The sequence below is a fragment of the Macrobrachium nipponense genome, chromosome 34 (assembly GCF_015104395.2).
Source record: "Macrobrachium nipponense isolate FS-2020 chromosome 34, ASM1510439v2, whole genome shotgun sequence".
NCBI lineage: Eukaryota > Metazoa > Arthropoda > Malacostraca > Decapoda > Palaemonidae > Macrobrachium > Macrobrachium nipponense.
In genome coordinates, this window is record NC_061095.1 from 43629507 (window position 1) to 43649332 (window position 19826).

Below are 19826 nucleotides of genomic sequence, written 5' to 3' on the forward strand. Positions count from 1 at the left end.
GAAGACTTAGGTTTCTTTTCTGGAGACTGGATGTCTGTCATTCTTCGGTTGATCTAAAACAGAGAAATATGTACATATTAGTTAGTCGAATATATTGACCCAGAACCAGGGTGTAGAGCTTAACAACCGTTAGGTTAACTCTTTCCGCAACCGCCCTTTCAGAGGTACTAGAGGAAAAGGAGAAATATCAATAAACTGGATTGGAAGAAGATGATGGATCCAAATAAGAGAGAGAGAGAGAGAGAGAGAGAGAGAGAGAGAGAGAGAGAGAGAGAGAGATATCTTGTGACTTTAGCTGATGTTCATCCCGTGCCTAAATCTTAGGCTAACAGCTCTGGTTGAGTTGCCGTGAGATTATCCTGGGATTATTTGCCGCTGGTCAGTTGTAAATGCTTACTTCTGATACAGTAAATGTTTCAAACCTGAGAATCTGTCAACGTATTTATTTAGTGATGTTATTTATCAGGAAACAGTTATGGGTTATCATACGATATAAAATTAAATTAGAAATAGAGTAATATTGGCAATCAGAGATGAATCACCGTACTGACACAAGAGATTCACAAAATAATTTTTAAGGTCATGCGAACTAAACTGACAAAAGAAGATCTACGGTACACTCACAAGGGAAATGTCGATGGTAGGTAATGAGTGGTTTTTACATTATTCAACTAAAACTGGAAATTCCCTTCTTTCCAGCTACGCTGCACTTTCAAATCATTCAATTATTTGAGATATACGGAGTAGAAAGGATTCGGATTCCTCTTTTAAAACATCAATCCTAATCAAATTATAGGTCCCAGTTCCTCTGCAAGGTTACTTGGTATACACCTCCTGATCGATGCAAATTTAATGTCTTCGAACTTGTGGTTGTCTTATGCAACTCCTGGGTTAAAAAGCTATACATTGAAAACACAGCCCAAATAGAAAACCTCCTTGTCTTTCGCATGTCCAAGTATGGTGCGATCGACTGACTATCACCATAAATCTCAGGGCATGGGAGGAAAAAAGCAAACTGATTATGTCCAGAGAGTTAAACCCTGAATGGCTAAGTCTTAATTTTCCTGAATTGTTCTGAAGTTTAATTACAGGGAAAACCTTAACAAAGAGGTTTTACTAAAAGTGGCAAATAAAAGACTGAAGTAACAGATGGAGGCTTGTTACCGAATATAATCGAATTAATGGTTCCTATCCAGGAGTGATTCATGATCAGTCGGGCTCGTAATTCAGTCCTCAGTGGGAGCAATAAAGAAGTCTAGATAATGTTCATCAGAGAAGATAATAGTTTTGTTTCTGAACTGGTTTAAAGGGCTTAACATTCAATCCAAAGGCATCTAAATGAAATATTGAATATTCGAAGGAACATCTTATATTTCCGATTCCTTTTGAGTTAGTTTGACAGCTCGGCCAATTTTGGAAATCTTAAAAATAATGTAGATTTAATCTGGTCTACGGACACATTCCACAATTTAGGGAAGTGTCCAAAATATAGCAATACAACAAACGAAACATTTCATGAGTACCTTTATCACGACTCAACGAAAAAAGTAAAGCAATGCTTTTATTACAAGTATTGAATATGAGAAGAAAATATTTATAAAATTAATAGTAAATGTTCCAGAAAACTGTCAAGGGCAATGGAAAATAAAAGTTATTATGATTAAAGAAAAGAACTGGGGATATAGTTTGAGGATTATTCATAAAGACTCACTACAGTAAACGATACAAAGGAACGAGTCATAGTATTACCATAGATTTAGTGAAGTGATAATTTTGTACGCTTGAAAAGAGAACAAAATGAAACAATGAAAGTGGAAAGAGTGAGATATGAAATTAAAACAGAAAGAGTAAATAGTCTATTTCTTGAAGAACGGGAAGGCACAAGAATCCAGAAAATACAAAGGAATGGAAATCCAAAGATCGTCAAGAGAAGAGAGAATAGTCAAGCAAATCTGCAATGACTTATTTCGAATCCATTAACGAAGGACTGAGTATGGTGGTAGAAATCCACAACATATATGCTGGGGCCAAAAACAAAAAAAACATACCGATCATTAAATACCAAAATCCTCACCTGTCAGGATGCAAGTTATTTTTGGTACCCAATGGCCAGGACCTACACCGAGTATTTAGTTCAGAGTGAAACGTTTATGAAATAGAATAATAATAATAATAATAATAATAATAATAATAATAATAATAATAATAATAATAATAATAATAACGTAGTAGCCATGATTCCCATGACAAAAAGTATACTACAGAAGATGGATGTCGGGTACCAACTCAAGAAAAGAGGCAACAGAATCAACCATCTGATGTTCATGGACGACATCAAGCTGTATGGTAAGAGCATCAAGGAAAAATAGATACCCTAATCCAGACTGTAAGGATTGTATCTGGGGACATCGGGATGGAGTTTGGAATAGAAAAATGCGCCTTAGTCAACATACAAAAAGGCAAAGTAACGAGAACTGAAGGGATAAAGCTAAAGGGGGGGTACCAGATGGAAGCAACATCAAACACATAGATGAGACAGGATACAAATACCTGGGAATAATGGAAGGAGGGGATAATAAAACACCAAGAGATGAAGACACGATCAGGAAAAAATATATGCAGAGACTCAAGGCGATACTCAGGTCAAAACTCAATGCCAGACAAATATGATAAAAGCCATAAACACATGGGCAGTGCCAGTAATCAGATACAGCGCAGAAATAGTGGAATGGATGAAGGCAGAACTCCGCAGCATAGATCAGAAAACCAGGAAACATATGACAATACACAAAGCACTACACCCAAGAGCAAATACGGACAGACTATACATAACACGAAAGGAAGGAGGGTGGAGAGGACTACTAAGTATAGAGGACTGCGTCAACATCGAGAACAGAGCACTGGGGCAATATCTGAAAACCACTGAAGACGAGTGGCTAAAGAGTGCATGGGAAGGACTAATAAAAGTAGACGAAGACCCACAAATATACAGAGACAGGAGAATGACAGACAGAACAGAGGACTGGCACAACAAACCAATGCATGGACAATACATGTGACAGACTAAAGAACTAGCCAGCGATGACACATGGCAATGGCTACACAGAGGGGGGGAGAGCTAAAAAGAAGAAACTGAGGGAATGATAACAGCGGCACAAGATCAGGCCCTAAGAACCAGATATGTTTAAAGAACGATAGACGGAAATAAAAAACATCTCTCCCATATGTAGGAAGTGCAATCCGAAAAATGAACTATAAACACATAGCAAGCGAATGCCCGGCACTTGCACAGAACCAGTACAAAAAAAAAGGCATGATTCAGTGGCAAAAGCCCTCCACTGGAGCCTGTGCAAGAAACATCAGCTACCTTGCAGTAATAAGTGGTACGAGCACCAACCTGAGGGAGTGATAGAAAACGATCAGGCAAACGATCCTCTAGGACTATGGTATCAGAACGGATAGGGTGATATGTGGAAACAGACCAGACGTGACGTTGATTGACAAAGTCAAGAAGAAAAGTATCACTCATTGATGGTCGCAATACCATGGGACACCAGAGTGAAGAGAAAGAGAGGGAAAAAAATTGGATAATCATAGGAGCACTAGGCACGATCCCAAGATCCCTGAAAAGGAATCTAGAAAAACTAGAATCTGAAGTAGCTCCAGGACTCATGCAGAAAGAGTGTGATCCTAGAAACGGCAAAAACACATAGTAAGAAAAGTGATGGACTCCTAAGGATGCAGGATGCAACTCGGAACCCCACACTATAAATACCACCCAGTCGAATTGGAGGACTGTGATAGAGCAAAAACAAAAAATAAATAAATAAATAAATAAATAATAATAATAATAATAATAATAATAATAATAATAATAATAATAATAATAATAATAATAATAATAATAATAATATAATGTCTGAAAAACATTTAAAGAAGATCGTGGTAAATTCTATCAACCACAATAGTAAATTCGCCCCAAGAGTTCATTTCATTTATAACTCCAAATAATATCTCAGTTTCCCAGTAGCGTTAGTGATCATTTACCATATTCCTTCAGGACGTTTTATAAATTCCCCCCGTTCTTGTTAAACAATTTATTCTAATATTAATTTGTGAAATGTTGATGGAGTTGAGAAATTTTGTTTTTGGCTAATAAAATAAAACGAAAACTGGGAATTGAGTGAGAAATTCATGAATATTGGTTTTCGTCGCGATTTCTGTGGCTTCCGAGAAAATTGCCATTCCATCAATCGCCTTCAAGTCAGTTCCTGCAAAGGGCGTCATTTTTGGACCTTTTATAAAGGCTCTCCCCGCAGGCATTACAGGTTCGATATTCGTGTAGGATTACAAACTTTGAGCTTTTAACCAAAAGATAATTAACGTTAATGGAAAATTTCCAGAGAAGAATAACTTAAAATAAAAATGGTATCGTGCTCTCCTTACAGAAATGAATGACAAACCAATGCGAGTCCTGGCAGGCGGATGAGGAAGGAAAAGCAAGTTAGTCTCATGTCCAGAAAAAACCGATGGTCATTAGATCAGAGTGAGTAACGAGGTCTTTAGGACCAAATGGGAACATTAGGACGCTTCATTATATTGGGAAAGAGGACAGCTAGATGAGAGTCGAGTAACTAGGAATAAAACATTTTTTTCAAGTGAGCGTTTTATTTTTTGATAGTATATGTCACTATAAAGTTTCCCTGATAATTATAACAATTTATTTTATGGTCCATGTAAAAAATTATAATAAGCTAGTGTCGATGCTTCTGATACACATTCACACACACTCATAAACTCATATATATTATATATATATATATATATATATATATATATATATATATATATATATATATATATATATATATATAATATATATATATATATATATATATATATATATATTATATATATATATATATATATATATATTATTGTTACGAACCCCGAGAGAGGTTCCGCTCCAAGTTCGATATTATGATAAACAAAAAGAATTCAGCACCAACAGTTGACACTGGGGATACAAATTAGTAAGAATACACAAACACAACAAACGGTTTATTACAACCACAATAACAAAGATAAATGCAGAATGGTTTCTTTTTCCTATTACGATGCCACAAGTATAATCTTACAATGCGTGAAACTGGGGAAACAGTGAGTTAATGAAAAATACAATGCTCGAAGCGATGGCTTCACAAAAGGAGAACTGTAACTTCTGACGTTTACTTGATTCCGTATTGCAAAAAAAAAAACAATGTTTACTCTTGATACTTGAAGAGCAGAAACTCCTCAAAAACAAAAAACTTGTAGAACGTTTTCTTCTCTGAAGTCTTGCAAGGGTTAGCAGGATTTTAAGCATATAAACATAGTTAGTGGAAGTGCTCATTTTGGTCGTGGAGAGAGAGAGAGAGAGAGATTGCGTTCATATGACAGAGAGTATTCAATATAGGAGAGTAGACAATTAAAGGATAAATCATGTTCCTTTTCCAAAACTCGAAGAAAACAAAACAAATTCCATTTAAAAAGAAGGTGATGAATAATTTTTTTTTTTTTGTTTTTTTTTTTTTTTTTTTTTTGCTTAATGATCCCAGACTCCGAACTTGAATAATTCTTCTGGAAATAGGAAAGCCTATGTGGATAAGGTCACCTCTGTATATTCCTACACATTTGCCGCACACCCCGGAAGAAAACGTTCTCCCTTAAAAAACAGAGAATGATTCTTCCCATCGTTAGCTTCTTTAGTGCCCTCAAGCAATCCTCCACATTCAGAGATTCGGTTCCCTGTAGACACTTGCAAATGGCAACCACGGTTATAATGGGTCTGCCAGAAAAATGCGCCCTTTTGAGAACGCTATGAAATTTTCCTATAAAATTGTCCATAGAAGACGCATATTGTTTCTAAGCACGGGGCGGCGTTTTGCTTTTGAAAAATTATTCTCCATATATTTTTCCTGTCAATGCTAAGTCCATTTTGCAGGATTAATACAATGAATCTATTTAAGGAAATCTTTTAACGCTTCGCCACGTATAGGTGCGATGAGTATGAGTACAGATGGACTCCTATAGTTTTATATATATATATAGATATATAATATATATATATATATATATATACTATAATATATATAATATATATATATATATATATATATATATATATATATATAGAAATATAGATATAATAATTATATATATACTATATATATATATATATATATATATATATATATATATATATATATATATATATATATAATTGTTACATTTTGGTTAGGTGTGGCAAGATGAACTGAACACTAATTTAGAAAATTGCCTTATGGGCCACTTACCCAGAACCAAATATATAAGCAAAGGGTAACTTAACTTCTAGTTACATCTAAGCAAAGGGAAAGGTCACCGTGAATCACATGGTTACTAAATTACTTTATTTTACATGTTCAAGCAAGGGAGATAAATCATGGACTGGTATGCAAGCCAGCAAAATGAATGCAACAATAATCTAAAAAAAAATTTACACTTAATTGGCTTTCAGAACGATATAGAAATTTTCCATAATTGGTAACGCAAATGAAAGCCAGTGGCTCGTGAATATGCATATTGCAACCTGACACTCAGTTGCAGAAGCAGAGGCAAGATTCAATTAATTGTCTTCTACAAGTAGGTCAGTGGCAGAAAACACGAGGGGACGAGATAACATCTCTAGAATTAGATTTCAGAGATGACAATGCATTGAAAGGTTCTCTCATTGTAATAATCTGTCACAATGAGGAATGATTTTTCTCTGTCATTGAGCAAAGGTTTATACACATCAATAGTTCTTAATTCATATTGGGAACATGCATATTAGTTATTCAGCAAAGAATTTTTATTTGGGGAATGAATTCTGAGGAAAGGAAAGAAGAGATTTAGTGAGAAAACTGAACACTGGTACTAAATTGCTCATTTCAGACTAGCAGGATTTTTTCACACATTTTAGACTCCTGATGTACCAACAATGATTGTGGTGGTGTACCCTTATTCCTGGGGGCCATGTTGCAGTGTGTACCTGGCACAGTGTGTTCGAAGTTATTCTGCAATGCTTATCATTGTTTTAACATAACCTCTGATATAACTAAGCTCTGCTCTGGATTTCTTTACAGGTTAACGGGTCAACCTGAAAGTGGGTCACTGGTAAAGCCTTGATAAATTCCAGTTCATATTAAATTGATTCTTTAAGAGAGGCCCTGCTAGTCTTGAAATCAAATAACCATCAAAGTTTACTTGTTTTATGTCTAGGCAGCTAGTGCTCTATGGACTGTGTTGGCAGTTATGTCCCTTAATGTTACGTTTGCAGTATGCATTAAAACAAGTATTGGTTAGAACTTTTAAAGGCTTATGTTTTCATTATACTTTTCATGTGTTAATTACCTATCATAATTTTATGTGATTACCGAACAAGATTAGGAAATTAATTGTCGTACCGTCCTTCTATTTCGCATTACTAGTTATCGCAATTTCTTCAGGACCACTAATAGTGAATGAGGGCCTCTTGAGTGTTTAGGTGTTGGATGTTCGCTTGAGGGAAATCTCTTATGGTATGTCGTACAGTATATTATTAGTATACTGGCTTATTATGATTTATTTACTTGGTACCTCTAGTTTACAACTATTTCAGTGTTTCTAGTAAAAAAAATTTTTTTAAAAGAGATACGGCTAAAAATTCTGGATACTGCAGGTCAAAGGTCCATCCTGCTTGTCAACTGAGCAGGTAATGACTTCTCTCAACCGGTTTTAGAATACATTAGCCAATGAGCCCTCAAACTACAGAAAAGGCGTTCTTGTCAGAAGGGTGTCTATAATCCTGAAAAGAAAATTAAAACCAGCAGGAAGGAGACTACAGAGATATAAATCTTGAGACAAGGATGTAAACTAACTTAATATGCCTATCCTCCATATGACTAAGCCAATCTTACTACCTGACTTGACCATTTCTCAAAATAGCTCTCAAAATACTACTTGGCTTTCCGGTCCTTACTATAAGAGAACAGAGAGATATGAGCAGCATACAATTGTGACAGATCCCATTTAAGTAGGCATTTGCTCCTTTTCTGGCATGAAGGCCTGCACTAAAACAATCAGCTCATCTGGTTATGTTACTTCCCTCCCTTAATGGGTCTTGCCATACAATGCAGATAACTAAGGTGATCTACCTAACTGCTAGGATGGGAATATAAGCTTCACTAGCTTACTGAACTCAAGTTCCTTAATACCACTGAAAGCTGTCAATGGATATTTAGTTATTTGTTTCTGACAACAGTGAAAATGTAGTCCTAGACAATTTTGAAATTTACAATCACGCATTATTATCAACATGATATATCCTCAGACTGCCACAGCACCAATCCAAGTAACAATGTAATGAGGCACTGGTCAGATGTATAAATAGGTATATATTGAATAAATGGTGTTGATAACCATAGCGCTTGGTGTTTAGAGACAGGTGCAAAACAGTGAATTCCTCAAGGTTGCTGATATGAGACACAAGTCAAAAGCATGCCATTTACAGGAACAAGATAGAAGCTCATTCCAGAGATATGGGTAAATTGCAAGGAAAAGTTACTTCAGGTCACTTTAGGTCACCAAATACATGCGCTAGATAGAAAGTGTATAAGGGAAAATGGAAACACAAGGAATAGACTAGCATACATGCATTCATGTGTTCAGTAGCATGCGTGTGTCCATACGTCTATTAGAACCAGTGAATGAGATATAATCTCTAGTATGGGAATTAACGGGGCAATCAGATGACAGACTGTTGTGGTGGTCACAAGAGATTTTGGCAATCCGAGGAGGCATTAAGATCCATCAGAAAAGGTAAAGTGAAAGACTTTAAAAATATTTACTTTTTATGTAATGATGTTCTGTTTAGTTGCTAGAGAAAGGGAAGTGTGGTGCAACACGCATTTATTGACGGATTTTAACATTTCATTGATTGATATTTATATTTTCATTTTCAGATGGATTCAAAGTCACTATTGACAATGGATTCTCCAGACTTGTGTTGACAGTTATTGATAAAGACTGATGAATAGTTGGACAGTAGTAGGTAAGGTTGGTGGTGGGGACTTATATACTATGATTTCGTGGAAGAGTAATAGTAATTTGATGAGTTTCTTTGGGATTTTCTTTAATTCATTTTATTCCATTTTCATGTTAGCTGTTTGGGGAAATAAAGACTATATTTTTGTAATAGCGGGAGTTTGAATTCGCTACAGAGATGACACTCAAAGGTAGGTTACGCTCCCCAGTTAGGAGTTCTATCCTTTTATTTAGACGGGGGTCATTTTGACCCTTGTTAGAAATGCTCTAACTATAAAGCCGTATTATTACAAATCACGAACTTCTTATGCTATGAGATAAACAAATGCCTTATCGAATAATAAGGGCAACACCATGTATAAGTGTTTAGGACAGGTCCTTCAACTTGTGAGGCTAGAGGGCAGTTCTGACTCAATACATCTTATTGACTTGGTAGTAGATAGAACCCACGAGTGAGGTACCCAAGCAACTTCCTCTGGATTTTGGGTTCCTAGTGTACTCTACTAAATAAGGCCCTGTGCTAAGCGTGCCAGGAGCATATTATTAAGGGATTCAGAGCCAATGGAACGCTGTTTTTCGGCAATGGCGTTTTATCAAAGCACCGGATAAAGGTGAACGTTGGCAAATGTATATCTTAAAACCCCACCTAATTTTTGCAAGATTTATTTAGTAGCTAAGTTCGATAGTTTTGATATTTATAGCAAAAAATGAAGTCACTGATGCCAGAACTGAGAAAATCACGGAAAAGTATTCTAAAACCCTTTGTGATGTAAACATAATATGACGTCATGAGGATCCACCCATCCTCCAAGTAGGCAGTAAGTCACTAACAGTAATAGGTAGCCAACTTATAGATTTCACTGCTACTTTGTCCACCTTTTTGGAAGTACTGTGCATTGCCATATGTGTTTCATTAACTTGTTTACTTGAGAAAATGAGGATAAAGCTGCAGTTACCCATCCAATCATCCTCAAAAGTGGTTACGTGTATCAGTGATGTCAGTATAATGCACCCTTTACCGTACTTTAATGTATAGTTCTTTGACTTATGATTAAATGTTGCTTTACCTATCCTGGGCAACAAGAAAATTTTTAAAGCAAATTAATGCATTGTATGATGATATATAACTTTTAAAAATAATTGTAATTTTAATATAATGTAAGGGGATGGGTCTGCGTTGCAGATACATCATAAATCACCACTTCTTGGAAACAGTCTGAGTGAGGCTAGAAGTTGGTCTTTTATCTAAGAGTAAACGGCTTAATTAAGCACATTTGTCAGTTCATTGTACCTCCATAAATTAGGAAATATTAGAAACATTCAGTGCTTTAGTAGCATGGAAATCCATACGTCTGTTCAAAAGTTGTTCATGAAAAACGGTATTTCATGGCCTGTGGAATGCATAGTAGGCTTCAACAAATTCGAGAATGACCGGCAGGATATAGAATTGTTGCCGTAGTTACAAGATTGTATTTGTTCAACGGCTTGCCATTTTGGATACAAGCAAGACTCATGGCAAGAGTGAGGAAACCTGAGAATAGATAAATATATCTATAGTGGATAATAGTTATTTGGCAACACACATCGTTTGATGCAGCAAATAGAAGTCTATTAGTGTCGAAACCTGAGATAAAACAAATCGGATTGTCTTTTTGTATTCCCGCTCTGAATAGCTGAAGATCTACCAAATGAGCTATTGACTGGTACATTATGTGGTTGAATTACATACTTTGAATTATTTGTAAATTAGGAACAATACGAATGTCAAGAAAATGAGAGAATTCTAAACTAACAACTTATTCCCAACAGCTGCTGTGGAAGTTGTGATGAAACCTGTACATAATAATAATAATAATAATAATAATAATGCAATCAAGGGGACGATGACAAATCCTGCTCGTCATCACTGATATTGCTGAAGTGTGGGATGGTACTATTATCTATTAATGACTATTGTTCTCGACAAGTGGGTAGGGGCACAATGAAAAGAAGGTTCCCACATGTAAACATCTCTTCACTGGGTGGAGCCTCATGATGTCATAGGTTAACGTCACTATTGCGTTCAAAACCCTCTGATAAGTACCAAAACTATTGAACTTGGGTACAAAATAATAATTGCAAAAATCAGGTAGGGTTATAACATATTTACTTGCCAACTTTCACCTTTATCCGATGCCTTGATAATAAGTTATCGCTGAAAAACAGTGCTCCATCGGCTCTGTCCCTTAGTAGCTGCAATATATGGACAATACTTGACCATTACCCTATTAACAAAATTCATTATATTACTAATGCAAGGTTACTACTACTCTTTTACAAGATCTTGTCTAGGATGTGAGGCATAAGTTTACTTAATCAAACTCTCTCAATACTACCTCTTTGTGTAGTGACCCCATGATGACTCCATAATGGAAAGGCACTGTGCCCCAATGGACAACAGGTGTCAAGGAGAGCTTGTGGCTTTAGTAGACTAATTGGACCTCTTCCGTCCCTTTTCTTCTTCTTAGGGTTCCTCCAAGGTCTGTCTACAACAGTCCTAGGAGGTGTTGGCGGCACTAACTCTAGGGAAAGGCCAGAAGTGCCATCAGGAGCGATGTCCAGGGTAACCCTAAAGGCTACTGGAAGGCTCCCCACTCCGGGTGCTGCACCAACTGAATGCGGAGTTACAGCATCCCTATTTGTGTGCAAATTCTGTCATTAGAGCAAAGATCGAATGGATTTGATGGATCTGCTTGCTGCCAGACCTATTTTTCAATTAAATAAAATCACCACAGGACGAAGAGCGATACGAAATGTTTATTCTGATTCTATCGAATAACGCAAGTAACAATGCAACATAGAATAAAAATCTCGTTCACATCTTATGAAACGTGGATAATTCATAACTAAGGTAATGGTTGCCACTGGACACTTACCTTTTAACCGGACAATAATAATCAATTTCATTCTAACGATACAAAAATAGCACTCTGAATAAGTAACCCTGAAGTCGTTTAACTATGACTGAGTTTTGTCATAATGCAGTCGCAAACTTCAATGCCTAATACTGGCGACACAGATTTCCTTTTCGTTTTTTATTCATTTTTTTATTCATTCATCTATTTATTCAGTTTTTGCTCCCCTCCGAGTCCTGCTGCCACAAAAGATACCAAGTTCATCAAATCAAAAAATTTTGAAACGGATTCGATATTTGTGAGAGGATTCCCATTTTGAAATTGCTTTTCATGGATATTTGGTCTGCTTTTGTTGAATAGCTTTACTTTGATATGTCTTTTGTCTTAAGCGATATTATTTCTATGAGGAATGAAATAAAATCATTTAGGGTTTGAGAGGCTACGGATATCTCATGGAAACTGTTTAACTGTATGTGACGAGACTGATACGGGATCCTGTGTCGCTCCAGACATGGTGCAAGAGATCTTCTAGAAGAAACTAGGATGACTTATATCGATGATGAAATATTTTTACCTCAAAGTAAGTCTTCTCCTCTCTCTCTTTCTCTTATGGAACCATATAAAATTCGATGAATAATCATATGCTTACGATAAATGGAAGAGCGACGGAGGTCCAAGCTTCGGGAAAGCACTTCTGACCTTTCCTCGGATTCTAATGACGACCTGATACTTTTCTGGGCAGTGAAGTTCCCTCTTATTGAAACCTACAGACAACTCTATGAAATGAAATATAAATACTGAAAAAGCTACTAGATGTTGGGCAATATTCTTTAAAATCATTCAATTATCAGTTAGATTTTATTATAATAATATTGTACGTAAGAGAGAGAGAGAGAGAGAGAGAGAGAGAGAGAGAGAGAGAGAGAGAGAGAGAGAGAGAGAGAAGCATTGCAGGAGAACGTGCAACTGAGAGAAAATCAGATGGGAAGCAATTGCAAATGTATCCAATATCAATTCCGCTGATGTTGCAATAGCAATTTCTTTGTCTAGAAGCAGTGGTTTATGTTTACAAAAACAGAGCATTTGAGCATAGAGAGATGCAGCCGAAACCCTTTGTTTAATCTAGTCTTAGCTTGCCTCTCTCTCTCTCTCTCTCTCTCTCTCTCTCTCTCTCTCTCTCTCTCTCTCTCTCTCTTACCGTTCTAGTACTTAGAAAGAATTCAGAGTAATTATTTCAATGATTGCGTTCGTGGTATCTGTTTTATCATTATAGGTGTGTTTATGAATTTGATGGAGAGGAACTGATATGAAACTGAAACTGTTTCCCCTCATAAATATGTCACGAAAGTTCCAGAAATCTGATAAATGAGTAAAGGAGTAAGCGACTTCAAATAACTCACTGGATAACAGAACGGATATATTTTAATAATACTATCAGATTTAGTTTGGCAGACCAACGAGTTTTTTTTTTTAATGAAGCGTCTTTGAACGCATTTGACACCGCGGGAGTATAAGATGCAAAAGAGATCTAATTAACTGATAGAAAGAAAATATAATAATAATAATTGGAGAAAGAATAAGGGAAAATTTCAGTATAAGAAGGAAATATTAATTTCAGCAAATCATAAATATCGTAAATGTAATTTTTTTTTTTTTTTTGAGCGTCATAACTCGAACACGGTCAAAGGATCCAGAGAAAAATGGTTTCATGGTAGGTTGTGGTCGATAAGTCAATGTAACGTAAAGGGAAGGAAAGACGTCTTTTGTTGGAGAGGGACTTTCAAGAAGAGAACATCTTTCATGGATAATGGTCCTTGAGACCTTAGTCTTCATGATGGTCAGTCAAGCTCACCTTTACCTGTATGTACGTTGGGGTTGGGGGTGGATTTGTATGAATTTAAAACTACCATTTGAATCTGCAGTGTTATTATTACAGAAAATTGGATAACAAAGGTGAAGAGAAAATTCATGTTTGTAAGCTGGATAGAACTGGAAATGCACTGCCCATCTCATATCTAGGAATGGCATGACAGGAACAACGAGAAAAATGATATAACAAAATATTTTCTCAGAACAAAGGAAATGCAGTTTTGAAACAATAATATGATATGGGTTGGTAAAGATGAAACCCAGGAGAGAAAAATGATGGAGTTAAGAGAATCTCAATGCTTTTAAAGCAGACTACTGATGAGATCAATAAATAATAATTTGATAGATAAATTATATGTTAAATTAAATAGACATGTCAGGAATAAGAGGTGGAAACGTTAATCTCTCAATATCACTGGTAAATGTAAAAATCAAATCAGGAAAGTGCATAAAGTGACAAATGAAAAAAAAAAAAATAAAAATAAGATGAAGAAAAAGTCAAAGTACGCGATTCCTGATAACGATTTTTTTAATCATTATAATTGCCCCTGTCTGTGAAAGACGTTTCCGTTCTAATTCATTTCAACTGAATGACGTCAAGAAGTTATCAGGCTAAACACAAGAAATCCTTATCTTGACTTTTATATATTTTATTTCTTTATTTTATTTATTTGTTTCTTTAATTTTTTTTTCCTTTTTCGTAAATGTGGAATACACCAAGATTGCAGGAAGCCCCGCGAAGCCACATCAAAGAAATCATTCGGTTGAACTAACGATATCTACTAACAAGACAGAGGGGGAGTTTTACAATTAATGAATTTACAAAAGAAATAGAAAAATGCATTATTGAAGAAAAACAAAATGTAAATAAATACTAAAAACTGATATTTTCGTTAGAAAGTAACGTATCTTACTCAGAACACTTCCAATGGAATAATATTCTAGCATTTTGTTTAACCTATATTTCCACCTTGTGTTCCTGTCACTTCAGTAGAAATCGTTAGTTTAGCCGAATGATTTCTTTGAAGTTGCTTCAAGCAATCGGGAAGGCAATCAAGTCAGGATGTATTCCACATAAAATAAACATCAATGTAAACAAATCGGAAGCAAAAATGTCAAGAAAAGAATGTTTTGATCTGAGTCTGGTCATTTCTAGGAGCCTTTCAGTTTATATATAAAAAAAACACACAGACACACAAACAAGAAGTAGAACAGACTGTTGATTTAGCCCGACGTGACCTTTATGCATTATTTAGGCCAATCAAATTTTTTGCTATGAGACATGGTCAAAAGTAGAGATTATTATTCGTGGAGAAAAAACGGATTTACAAAGGAGGAAATTAAAATTTTCACTGCGGCAGGATACTAACACACTATCATTGAGGCCTGTCTAAAAGGCTTTTGAAATCTCACAGGCCAATGAAGGTGAACACAGACTTGCATACCTCAACGAAGTGCTATGAACGAACGGATGGAGTGGTTGAAGCGCTGAGGTTGACCTCAGTAGGCGAACAGGCATTTGGAACCGATTACCTAGCGGTATAACCGAGCCTCATGGAAGTGTAACGATTTTTGGCGGATGAGCCCCTAGGAATGATGCAATATCCAGGGTGATTATATACCTCCTAAACAAAAGGTCTGGGGCAGCATAGCAGCGTATGAGTTGTTGAGCAACCACCGGTGTTGTGTTGTAACAGTTAGGTGTGTGACATACTGCAGAGCGAGCTTGATACATCACAAGTCATCGGCCAGTGACCGTAGAAGAAAACTGGAGCCCTCACAACGCATTTATCCTAGTTTAAACAGTTGACCTTATCCTGCATGTTAATGAAGTCAACGGCGTTAACGGGAGCCGTGGTCATGAGATAGCAGCTGTCGTGCCCGGTCAGAGATCTCGTGAGCAACAGGAAGCGGAGAGGTGAAGTGTGAAAAGAGTAATTTTTGATACTCTGGAGGAGATAGGCGGGAGAGAGGAGTTGGAGTGCTAATGTCGGAGGAAGCAGCAAGGACTCTTAAGGGTTATTGGCCTGTTGCAGATTGGGTAATATTAGCCCTACAAAGCTAACCGTTTGATATCAACATCATTCAAGTATATACCCCCACGGCCGATGCAGAAGAGGAAGAAGTTGAAACCTTTTATTATAGTGTTGATTCTGTTATTAGAAAATGTTAGGGACATGAAATTAATACAGTTATGGGTGATTTTAATGCCCAAATAAGAAAAAGAACCGTGGAACAAATAGTAGGTCCATATGGCCTAGGGAAACGAAATCATTGATTAGTTTGTGGGAGCATGACCAAGTCATAGCAAATACGTGGTTCATGCACTATAATACCCCTCTTTGGACTTGGAAATTATCTGGAGGTCAAGTAAAGAATTAAAAAGACCATATTACAATCATTGAGAGATTTCACATCTCCATCACACAAGTAAAACTTTATTCAGGTGGTGACATCGACGGTGATCATATTCCTGTGGTTTCAACGTTTAGACTCCGGTTGGAAAATGTAACAAAAACAAAGGCTAAACCAAAGAGAAACATAGCCTTACTGGGTAATAATAGGAATATGACAGAAAAATAAGTAGTAGAGGTGAGAAACTCTTATGCAGTTTGGAGGATGTGATGACAGAGGAGAATGCAGAAGAGAGTTGGAGTGCCTTTGCAGGTACTATTGGGAAGGGACTAATAGAAGCAGTACCCGAGACCAGGAGACTGAAGAAATATAAGATATGATGGACAGAAAAATGCAGGTAAAAGGAAGAGATGAAGAGCAGTGCATATACAGTACATATCCACCGGTGGGTGGATGAACCCGGTGAAGAGGTAGAGCAACTCAGCAAAAGAAATCATAATGCAAAATATTATACGATGAGTAAATTGACCCATAAACTTCAATGGAAAACTAATATTGTATTGAGAAAGAATGACTAAACATTAGTGATGGAAATGGAAACAGTTATGTTGAGGTAGAGTGAGTATATAAGAGATTTGTTCGAGGATAATGATAGACCCGAAGAAATAGACAGTAGCAGAGATGCACAAGATATCAGTATTTTGGAGTGAACTTAAGACAACCATAACAATAATTGCAAATAAACTATATGGATAACCAAGACGCTGAGCGGCTGATCAAATCCACTTTCATAACAGTACCAAAAGTGTGTGGAACACCTGAATGTGAGAAACAGAACCATTAGCATCATGAGCCAAATTACAAAATTATTTAAAAGTGATCCTGAGGAGGATTAGAAGTAAAATAAGGCGGGAAGTGGCAGAAGAGCCGTACGGATTTGTGGTAGGTAAGGGCACGAGTAATGCTAGTTTTATATTGCGATTGATACTGGAAAGAACAATTGAGAAACAAAGAGACTTCTTTTTGTGTTTTATACATTATGAGAAAGCCTTCGACCGGGCAAAACACGCTCATGTAATGGATATGCTTGAAAACATCGGCATAGACAAGAATGATTTGAACATTATAAGAAAAACAATATTGAGCCAGAGGGCATGTGTGAACATCAATGGAGAAATGGCAGAATATCAAAAGATAAGAAGAGGAGTGAGGCGGCGGGATGCATATTGTCACAAAAACCTTACTCCTTATATGGACAAATGATAATGAGGAATATATGTAAGAGATTGTAAGGTATAAGGATTGGAGGACAAAATAAAGTAAAGCTGGAAAGCGAAAGGAAAAGCCTGAATATCAGTGTGAAGGAAACAGTGTTTGGTCATATCTAAGAGATTACCAGTTCCAAGAGTTAACTTGCGGTGTGGGGACCAAATAGTCAAGCAAGTTGATAGTTTTAAGTATTTGGGCAGCATGATCACAGAGGATGCAAGATGTGGGGTAGAACTTAAGAAAAGAAAAGGAACAACAAATAAAGGTATAGTGATATGAGACACTAACCAACTAATCGAAAACTATCAATCAGAACAAGAAAGAATTTGAACCTACATTTGGTCAACATCATTGTACGGTGTTGAGAGCTGGACTTTGTCTGGAGGACTGGTGAAGAGACTGGAAGCAATGGAAATGTGGTTGTGGAGGAGAATGATGAAGGTACCTTGGACAGCTAAACTGACAAATGAGGTTGTACTGATCATGGTTGGGAAAAATAGACAACTTATGCAAGCAGTGCACAAAAGGTAGTATAGGTTCTTTGGCCACACAATGAGGAGAGGTGGTTTGGAGAATCTGACACTGACTGGAATGATAGAGAGAGAGATAGGAAGGGGAAGACCAAGAGAGAAACACTTGGATGCTTTGGTGAGACTGACAAACGGAAGAATGACAACCGCAGTGCAGCTGATATGAGCTACAAGTGGCAGGCAAGATCTATGGTTGCTAATGTCCTGGAGGATATGGCACAGAGGTAAGGTAAGGTAAGGTATCTTTGACATAGTAATGATACGTCAAAAGTTTGGTGCGTAAAGATTTTTCTATTTTCAGGTCTTAACTTTAAAATTTAAACATAGTCGATTCCCTTTCTAATAGGCATCTATTTTTTATCAATAACAACGCACCGTTCTCCATTCTTTAAAAAAAATCCTTTCCCAGTACTGGAAGTGTTGGTGAATGCGAATGGTTTGCATGGTAAGTAAGGCTAATCCAGAAACATATGCATGCTAACTTCTCTTACAGTAAAACGTATTATTGTAGCAAATATATCCATTTTTCCGGTGTTAATGAAATGTGGATTGATGAATGAATGAATGAATGAATCAGTCAATTAAAAATAATTCACCCAGAAAAATGGGTTTTTTGGTAATGTTGTTACTGTCCCCTTCCAAGATGACTTTCTTTTTCCTTCCCTGGTTTACAAAGTCTGGTGTGAAAGTATATAAATGAAAGACAACAAAGGATAAACGGGGGAAAAAGTCTGCCTCTTCGCCTCTTGGGTAAGAAGAGATAAAGGAGGTAGACCGTTTTGGGAAGACCTTTTCCCAGAAGGAAGATTCTCTGTGATAAGGCATTGTTGTACTCAGCGCTCTTTATCCGCAAAGGTTTGTTTTTTCTGAGAGGTAAGGAAATTTTAAGATGATGCTTTGAGGAGGTAAAACGTAAAGATTGTGACAAGGATGAGATGAGAGCAAGAGAGAGAGAGAGCGAGAGAGAGAGAGAGAGAAGAAGGGAGAGATAAAAAAATTATATATTTGTAAAATTTTATTATCAGTTTAATTTTTTTTTTTTAATAAGTTTGCCACTACTGACGACATTTAGAACCATTGTCGAACTTCGAAGATTAGGTGTGTGCGTCGTGTTTGCTTTTTTTTTACTGATAAATAATGGTCAGTGCTGTTAGAAAATGGATTTGTCCCACAAAATATCCTTTTAGTTGTTCCATTTCATTATGAAAGTAACGAATAAGTAGCATAGTTTTGTAGAAAATTACTTAGGCGATGGGTAACTTTATTGCGATGATGTGTATTTCCTTGAACCTCCAACAGACATTCATTTCTACAGGTAGGACCTGGTCACAATTTCTTTTACTAATGTCTAGCGGTTTCTAAAATCTTCGCCTTATCGATCTGGAAGTTACTATTCTCCTGCCGACAAAGTGCCGAAAATATTGGCCCACAACAGAAATCGAGAGGAAGCAAAGGGATGGAAACTAGCCGTTAATGACCGGTTTTATTTCCTTTCGTGAGACACCAAAACAAAAGTGGCTGGCGGAACTATTAAGAAAATTCAACAAAACGTAACTCATCCATTGAGAACGTCGTGAGGCTGACCACATTGGAGGAAACCATGTTGTCTGATGTCAATTTGGTTTGCAATTCACTACTATTAACTAATACTGATGCTGAAACTGCTACTGTGCTAGCTACCACTACACGCTGTGTTGGTTACACAATTTGACTGATAATTAATAATGAAATTAGAATTAGTCATCTTGTATTTTTAAAATTATAAAGTCAAGTGGGTGGACAAAAAAAAAATTGTCTCCTTGAAAAAAGCACGCATTATAAGATT